This window comes from Leptonotus elevatus, chromosome 4, assembly GCF_054856555.1.
Source record: "Leptonotus elevatus isolate MCC_2025b chromosome 4, RoL_Lele_1.0, whole genome shotgun sequence".
Classification (NCBI taxonomy): Eukaryota; Metazoa; Chordata; class Actinopteri; order Syngnathiformes; family Syngnathidae; genus Leptonotus; species Leptonotus elevatus.
In genome coordinates this window covers 13,774,191-13,782,876 of record NC_141242.1, presented here as the reverse complement: position 1 = coordinate 13,782,876, position 8,686 = coordinate 13,774,191, and the positions used below count along the sequence as shown (strand labels likewise).

Sequence of the window (8,686 nt, the reverse complement as noted above, 5' to 3'; positions counted from 1 at the left end):
TATAAATCATTTTCGCGAAAGAGGGAGCAATGTACACAAGCGACCAACAACAACAGGAAAAATTCGAGCTTCAAACCTACCTCATTAGCACAGCTACACGCCATCACATCTCGTGAAGTAAATAGAGCCGGGGGCGGTTCTCTATCGGGGCTGCTAGATGACGTCACTTCCGTACTCAGGGCAATATAATAAATCTCGTTCAAATCAACAAATTGGTTCAGTCGTTGGATTATGAACTTTGTTGATAAGAGTGGCTATTGTTCTATGATTTACAGTGTCAATAAAAAAAAATAGATCACATTTAAAATGAACCCCAAAGGCTCATATATTAAATGAATTACCACAGACGAAAACAAAGGATATTATTGCTAGAATTATAGATCATTTTGTAATCATAAAATGTGATTTCAGTTTCAGTTTTTTAAAAAGGTTTTTTTTTTTCATTAACGAAAATGTTTTTTTGCTTTAGTAAATAAAATAACCTTGCTGCTGTCATACAGTTGCTGTCCGAGGATGTTTTAGTACTATACTTTAGTAATGGATGCATGTGTTTTTTGGCAAAATTGTGAGCGAGCCCAATTCCTTGGCTGAGAAGCAACCCTGCAAATGAATGGTCACATGATGCTTTCCTTTTGGCATGAAGCAGGACTGATGGTAGCGCTCACCTTTTCTTCTCCAGACAAGCATTTTTCCGGATGCCCCAAACATTTGGAAAGGGGGTTAATCAGAGAAAATAACTTCAACTCTTTTTTTCTTATTTTGGTCTGTATTTATGGAATCCCCTTTTCACTGGTCACACCAGGCCATCCTCCAAAAGTCTTACTCCCTCACCATGGGTGTAGATGCACTCATACCTGCTTACTGCCATTCCTGAGCAAGCTCTACACTGGTGGTGATGTCCTTATCCCGCAGCTGAATCAACTTTGGGAGATAGTCCTGGCATTTGCTGGATTTTCTTGGGTGCCCTGAAGCCTTCTTCACTTAAAGTTTGTAAGGTCACTAAAGGAAATTACTTTAATTTTCATGGCAAATAGGGACTTTGCAATTCATCTAATCACTATAACATTCTGGAGTACATGCAAATTGCCATCATAAAAAAACAATAATAATAAGTCAGCACTGGAGATTTTTAGAAAATCAATGTCATTCTCAAAACATTTGGCCACTGGTGTACAGAAAGATGTTACATTGTAAAGGCAGGGTGGGATGTTAAATGATGAATCAATATACGGCACTGACAGTTTCTCTGTCTCTGCCTCCAGCTGTTCAAAGTGATGTGATAAACAGCTGTTAACCATTGTATATTTTCAAATAAACAACCACTGCAAGAATTAAATGCTGAAATACATAATTAAATGTCATAGTGTATTTCATTATTTAATTTATCTACTTAGGAATTGGTGGCTGCAAAAAAAAAAAAGGCTCTGCGTCTACAGACAAACATTCACAATACACAGCATTTTGAGAAAAAACGGAATTATGGGGACATGTGCGTAATTGTGGGGACAGGTGACGGTCAGCCAATCAAATGCTGTGAAATATACACTGGTGTGAATAATTCATGAAGTGGTGCATTACGAGGACCTTCCTACAGGGGGCGTCATCAAATACACAAAAATACACAAATTCATGTAATTATGGTTTACAAGGACATTGGCTAAAACTTTGGATTTAAGCCTTCTACAGCCCTAGAAGCACTTCTGCATTGAATGAATTATGAGGACATGGGCTGTGTCCTCATAATTCAAAATGTCCTCGCAGTGTTGCGTGTATTCAGGTGACATGTCCTCATAATACACAAAGGCAAACACACACCCACACACACACACACACACCCACACACACACACACACACACACACACACACACACACACACACACACACACACACACACACACACACACACACACACACACACACACACACACGTGCACACACGCAAAGTCGACTGAAATAGACTGAGTGAAACTGGCTGTGTCAGACACCTCTGACGAGCTGTGCCAGAGGCAAGTTGCCAGATGGAAAACTAGCCACTGTAATCTACTTACTAAATGAGGGACTGAAGGCAAATGTGTTGTCTCATTAGGGCTGCACTGCCATGACAACGACAAAAGAAGCAATCAGAGAAGCAAATGTAATTGCTTCACATGGAGCCTTCCGTAGATATAGGACAATAGATAATAATAACCGTAATAGTCGTAATTAAAGCCTTTTTCATGGCAAATTCTCCAGCATGTTATGTTAAATTAAATGAAGTAGGAAAAAAAATGGTAATGTTGTGTCACCAGTCTGTCTTGGATACCGGCTTCCGATTGGGGCTCATTTAGACAAATCCCTTTTGAGAATTCATCAAAGTATGACCCAAAAATGGTTGCTTCAAACCAAACTGGCCCAATTACTGTTCATTTTGTGTGTGTGTGTGTGTGTGTGTATGTGCATCCTGTTATGATAGACATGGTCAATACATTTTTCTGTTGACAGTGAAAGTGGTTTCTGTTTTAACTACCAGTAACTTTCCACGGTGTAACCAACATTGAAACCTGATATCTCTATTGGTGAATGATAATTTGCTCAACTTTCCAGGGACAGCACAGACGTGCAAACATTTGACATATTCCACATTTCGCTATCTTGATAGCATCCAAGTATTATAATAATTTCGCCAGTGAAATGACTTTTATACGACATAGTTAAAGTGATTTGAATCAATAAACAAAGTGTAATTTTCTTTTCTTAAAGTAAATTCAAACTCGGGGTGACATTGAACAGCTTTGAAAGCTCTTTTTTGATGAATTGCTGTTTGTTGTTTAGCTCGCTGCCACCATAGCTAGGACTCATTTTAAATTTTTGAACGCGACTCCAGACGAATAAATAAATAAATGCTGAGCTGCTCGTATCTCAACTTATAAGCAGCGGTAACATTGTATAAGATCCCATAGTTGATGGCGCAAGTCAGAGCGCAAACCAAGCATGAAGTGAAAGGAATTGCCTGTAGAAAAATTCAATTTCAAGACTGTGAAGATTGTCTTCAAACACATATCTGGTTGTAGGGTACAGAAACATCATACGAATTTCATCCATTATGAGAAAATACCAAAATGTGGAAAAGGTGTCTCGTCTTTTGATATCAAACCCAAATATTTTCAGTCTAACTAGTTGGTCTACTATCCAAATTCTTTTGGACATGACATATAGTTGTCATTACCTGAGTATGGCAAAGCTTCCACAGCTCCAGCTCGAGCATTTAGTTCCCTCTGGCTCTCCCGCTTTGAGCTTGGAGTGGGAATAAAAGAGCCCCAGGCTACAAGTTGCCTTCACTTTAAAGGATAAATCCCCCATTTAGAAACACTCGCTTGCAGGGGGGGGAGGAATTAGAGAACTAAGAGAGTGAGATTGCATCAACATCTCTGCCAATATGGCATCATACTGCACAATCGGCTTATTTTGGGATCTGCTTTCTTCATAAAAACACTTACTGCTCGAGATGGCGGTTGAGGAAATGCAATGTGCTTATGGATTAAAACACATTGGTCTGAATACTGATACAAACTGGCTGTTATTCGACCACACTTAAAATGTGGCAGTCTTTTCATGATCACATCTGGGGGGGGGGGGGGGGGGGGGGGGTTATCCAGCATGAGCGAGGATTTCCTCCACATCCAACACTACACATTCCATTTCCTCTAAGCTGTCCCAGTAATTATTTATACACAGCTCCAATTAAATCAGGGGGTTGGTGTTGAGAAATAGAGGGGGGGGGGGGGGGGGGATGCAGCGCTCCCATGACATCTCTTCAACCAGAAAAAATATATTCCATATTTAGCATGCGGCATGTGAGTAATGAGTATGGTGGTTTGGACAGACAGTGGGTTCCTAATGAATATCGCACTTTATCCGGCGAGACTGATGTAAAGCTTGAAAAGAAATAACCGCGCAGATGCCGATGTAGTTAAACGCCACGCCATTACGTTACAGCTTCATCATCGGGAGATTGGCAAATGTACATTAGGACCGTGTCGTTTCTGAGGCGAGTGCATGCATTAACCACACAAGACTCATTAGTGTGCAGTGATGTTGGATTAGTGGTGTTTAGGCTTACATTGTAATGGAGTAAAAGCATGCATTAAGACATTTTTCAATGGAGACACAAATGTATGCATGTTTTTATCACCATTTAACAGTTACTCCAATCAATACATATTAACCGAGTATTTTATGATTTTTTAATTATGCAAGGAAAATCTTTCCCCGTGGGGGAGGGGGCCGGGGGGTTGAGCTGGGGCAATTGTTAGGGCCAAACTGGATATGACATCATCAACCCATTTTTTTTTTTGTGTGCAAACGTGTTTTTCTCTTCCTCTTTCTTCTCATTTTTAAATTATTTTGCATTGTGCCATCTCATTGCGTTACCATTTTTTGTTCAAACCAACATGAGGATGGCGTGACCCTTTTTCAATCAGAGATTTTACGCGAAAAAGACAGAGACATGGAATAGCACTTGTTTCCGATGGAAATACATTCAGACAAGAGAAGCAAAAGAGAAAAGTTTGACGATAGTCTGGAAACCTGTTCAAACGCAAAGACTGATAGATATGTAGTTTCCAATTCCCCCAAAAAACGTCAGACAAGTGGATCAGGACTTTATGCGGCTGGCATGGCTACCTTCAAGCGCCGCATTGTCTGCCTTGAGTGTTAGCATGTAATGGAGACAAAGGCAGAATAATTAGGGTGGTGGGGTGGGGGGCTTTCACCTTCATTTACCTTACATTTGAGTATGCGTTACTTATCGTAAGTTAACACTGTTAATGTTACTAACGATTGCTAATTGGTGCTAACATTGCAGCTCTGCTCAGTTTTTCAGTTTGACATGAGAGCGATACATTTTAGTCTAATGGCCGGATGTCGGCTGTTGTTTGGAAATTTTATATATTTTACCCAGGATAACTGACAAGTTTAGCAATTTATTTTGGGCGGAGTATTACGTAAATTAATAACGGCACTTGTATGTGAAAATATGTCAAATTTCAGAACGACATTTTGTGAAGTAGGCAGTCCACATCATGTTTACTTGATGGCAGGCAGGCACTGAAGATGCACAACTTTTTTTTGTATGCAAGCCATTAAAAAGCAATGTTTACATAATATGCCTACTTTAGATGCAGCATCTATGTAATGCTGAAGAGAACTAGAAGTACTTCATGAACAAAAGCTATGATTGTGAGATCAAATTCCATACAAAATGCAGTAAAAAAATCCTGGAGCAAAAAAGGGATTTTAATGAATTTAGCCTTGCCAAGTACGAAAAAAAATCAACAAACTCTCCCCACCACCTCTGCTCCCTCTTCCTTTATTTCCCTCCAGCGTTATCCAGAATTGCGTACTTATAATCAAAACAAGCGAAGAATGATTCATATAGTTTATGTGCCTGCTCAAGGGAAATATTGTCGCCTTGGTTACCAGAGTTTCAAATTAGCTGAGGGCACCAAACGTAGATGATGCTATTATTTGCCTGCTCAAGTCAAGTTTACCTCGAAACATTTTCGACTGCTGCTGACTTAAAAAAAAAAATATTCGGCCCAAAAAAATGTAAAGATACTGTATGCTTCCCTTTTTACAATTTAAATGGGAAGTCAATCTTAAAAAAAATATTGTCAATAATATGTTATATGTGACCTCACTAGTATAAAACATGACATTCTAATTCATGTTACATTTGTGGAATAAGAGTTTTGTAGCAAAATTCAGCCATTTTTATGCATGTCAGGGGGCGGCCATTTTGCCACTTGCTGTCGACTGAAGATGACATCAATGTTGCTCAGGTCTCAGGTAGCAACCTATCGCAGCACAGCTTCAGAAAACTGGTGAGCTATGAATGGTCGTTGCCTGAGCCCTGAGCAACATTGACATCATCTTCAGTCAAGTGGCAAAATGGCCGCCCCTGAGATGGATAAAAACGGCTGGATTTTGCTGCTCAACTCATATTCCACTAACGCAATATTAACCAGAATACCGTATTTAGACCAGGGGGCTGCGTAGGACATATTATTGTCAAAAAATATTTTTTTTCGGTTGACTTTCCTTCAAAGGGGCTTCCATAATTTTTTATTTTAATTATTAAAAAAATAGCACAAGAATCAAGAATTACAATGCACATTTTCACCTGTTTTTAAAACCTTGCTAAAATTAGCCTGTTTTTAGAAGACGGATCTGTCTAATGCAAATGAGTCAATATTTATCCCACTTCCCTCTACTGCAGGGTATGCTAACACAAGAACAGTTTTCATTAGTGTGCCACCTAGGGGTGAAGTTAGGTGGCGGAAAAATGTGTTCTTGATTTCTCACCTTGTCTCGTTATATCTGAACACGTCCACCTGTGTTTCTTCCCTTCACAGTGTGTCTGACCAATCAATGCCCTCAGCCTATTGTGTTCCCCAGGTGTGTCTCATTAGTGTCGGTGTATTTAGTCTGTTGTGTTTGTAAAGTCTGGGTTGGTCCATTGTCGTTTCTAATTTTTGTCGTGTCTCCAATGTCTTGCTAGTTCCTTGTCATGCCACTTGAGTTTGCTTTGATTTAGGACTTTGTTGTTTTATGTCGGCGCGTTGTGCACCACCTTGTTTTTGTTTAATTAATAAAAACCTTTTGTTTTGGGACTTTACCTTGGCCTCCTCGCTCTGCCCCCCCCACCCCCCACACACTTAGGTCCAAAACCACCGCCGACCGTGACACAATCAGTGGTACTTTATTTATACGCAAGCATTTAGAACAAAGTATGTGCCCTTTAAGTTAAAGTATCTTTTAAATGAAATGAAAAATATATGAAGCCATCTAAAATTGAGACACTGTAGTGAAGAATGTCTTGCCAAATTTGAATGATAAAAACAATTTGGGAAGCAGCTTGAAAATTCCTCTCCTCAGCCTTCTCTCCGTGATATGCGCATGCTCACGGCAGACAACGAGGCACTTCCATAGCGACCATGCCAGCGCAAAGCTCCCGTTCACGCAGTGGCTGTCATGTCTGACACCCCCTCATGGGATCTTTGCCCTTTTCTCCAGAACCTACGTGCACTCGTGGCGTGCAATGAGGCACTCTAAAGTAACCACGCCTGTAGGCTATCTAAAAGGAAGATGCATTTTTTAGGTGCATGGATAGCAAGCAAACTAACCACATGTCACAATTGTGCGAGATAACACCACTGGTGCACAAGAAGGTCCTCAACATGCCACACCCCAAAAAAAAGTCAGGAAAATTGAAATGGTGAAAAACAGTTCATCTATGTCTCCACAATTTTGTACCACATGCAGTAACTCCCCGTCTTTGCGCATTTTCAACAAATATCCTCAAACATCAGTGAAATGTCATTGAGTCACAATTATACCTGAAAGCTGCTTTGTCACTTTGTCGCATTGGCTAATATAAATCCAAGACAAAGGTAGATTCTCCCTGACTTGTCAAGGTTAAGCACATTTCCAAACACGCTTTAGTGAATGCATCAAGATGGATATTTGGGAGCCGTTGTGCATAAATTGTGCAAATTGTATGTTTTCCTGCGCCTGATGGTATGATCTGCATCGAGGTTGTGACAGCACCATTAATTCTCCTCAGCCAGGCAGCCAGCAGTAATCAAGTGCAGCTGACTGGCAGATGAGTGAACGTCCTGTGTGGAGCCAGTGCGCCTCGGATGCTTGGGCCAAAATGGAAGTGCCGGGAATTACGACCAAGTACATAAACATGGCAGATTTTTAATGTTCTTTCCAAATTGTGAAAACAAATCAGTTCAAAGATTACGCCAAGCAGAATGTATACATTAGGTTTCCATTTGTTTGTTGGTTGTTTAGAGATGGGTGAGTAGGTATACTTGACTAGGCTAATACCTGGCCTTATTTCAATGTATCAGTACTTGCATGATAGCGGCTGATACTGGTATCCCTCTCTTGTGACTGTTTTACGATCTGGAACTAGAAATTAGAAGTGAGAAAAACATAAAATTGCCTTTAATTTCATGCAATCATATGAAAAAAAAAAGGGTATGTTGGGAAATATAGGTCATTCTTTAAAATGATCTGTTATTGATTTATGGGGGCAAATGTTATGGATCGAAAATGCTACTGGTATCAGTACTTGGTATCGGCGACTATATTCATGAGTTGACTACTTGTACTGGTATCGGATATATGGTTTAGTGTTTAGATGCTTCATTGCAGACATATTATGCAATATTTGTATAATTGAAACAGTTCTGAGGTGTCTTAAAAATGTGTCCGTGATATGGTTCATTCAAATAACTCCGGGGCACATTTCACACTATTTTCTAAGCCTCACTGTACTCACATTGTAGCCCTTTCTGAGGGGTTGATCATGTCTCATGCAAATGGGACAATGTCCATCCCCCTCTACTGCGGGGCCAATGCCAACTACAGTTTTTCATACCATGATTAGGGGGAGCTAGGGCGTTTGCGATGAAGGTACTCGATACTACTAGCCCAGAGTGTGAACAAAAAGTAACCAGCCATTAAAATGGAAAAAGCAGTGGTTTTATTTTCACTCATGGGGGCAGCACTTCAGTTAAAATTTTGTGATTTGAAGACTGTAGATATTTTTTTGTAACATTAGTGTTTGGTGTTGTGCTATGGGATTTTTAAATATAAAATACTGTATGCACCTTGGCTCAATAACGGCTGGTGAAA

At 40.0% G+C, this 8,686-nt stretch overlaps 1 protein-coding gene across 3 annotated transcripts in view; it reads right to left on the bottom strand.

Annotated features, from left to right (window-relative positions):
• Nucleotides 1–1,895, bottom strand: part of LOC147175615 (uncharacterized) — an 11,105-nt gene extending 9,210 nt beyond the window's left edge. The window contains exon 1 of one of the 3 annotated variants that reach the window (XR_015094510.1): nucleotides 1–1,891. This exon is cut by the window's left edge and continues 642 nt beyond it. The gene's annotated coding sequence lies outside the window, so the exon portion shown is untranslated. The other 2 variants (XM_086072565.1, XM_086072566.1) reach the window with 2 other exon arrangements.
• Between the last annotated feature and the right edge of the window lie 6,791 nt (nucleotides 1,896–8,686).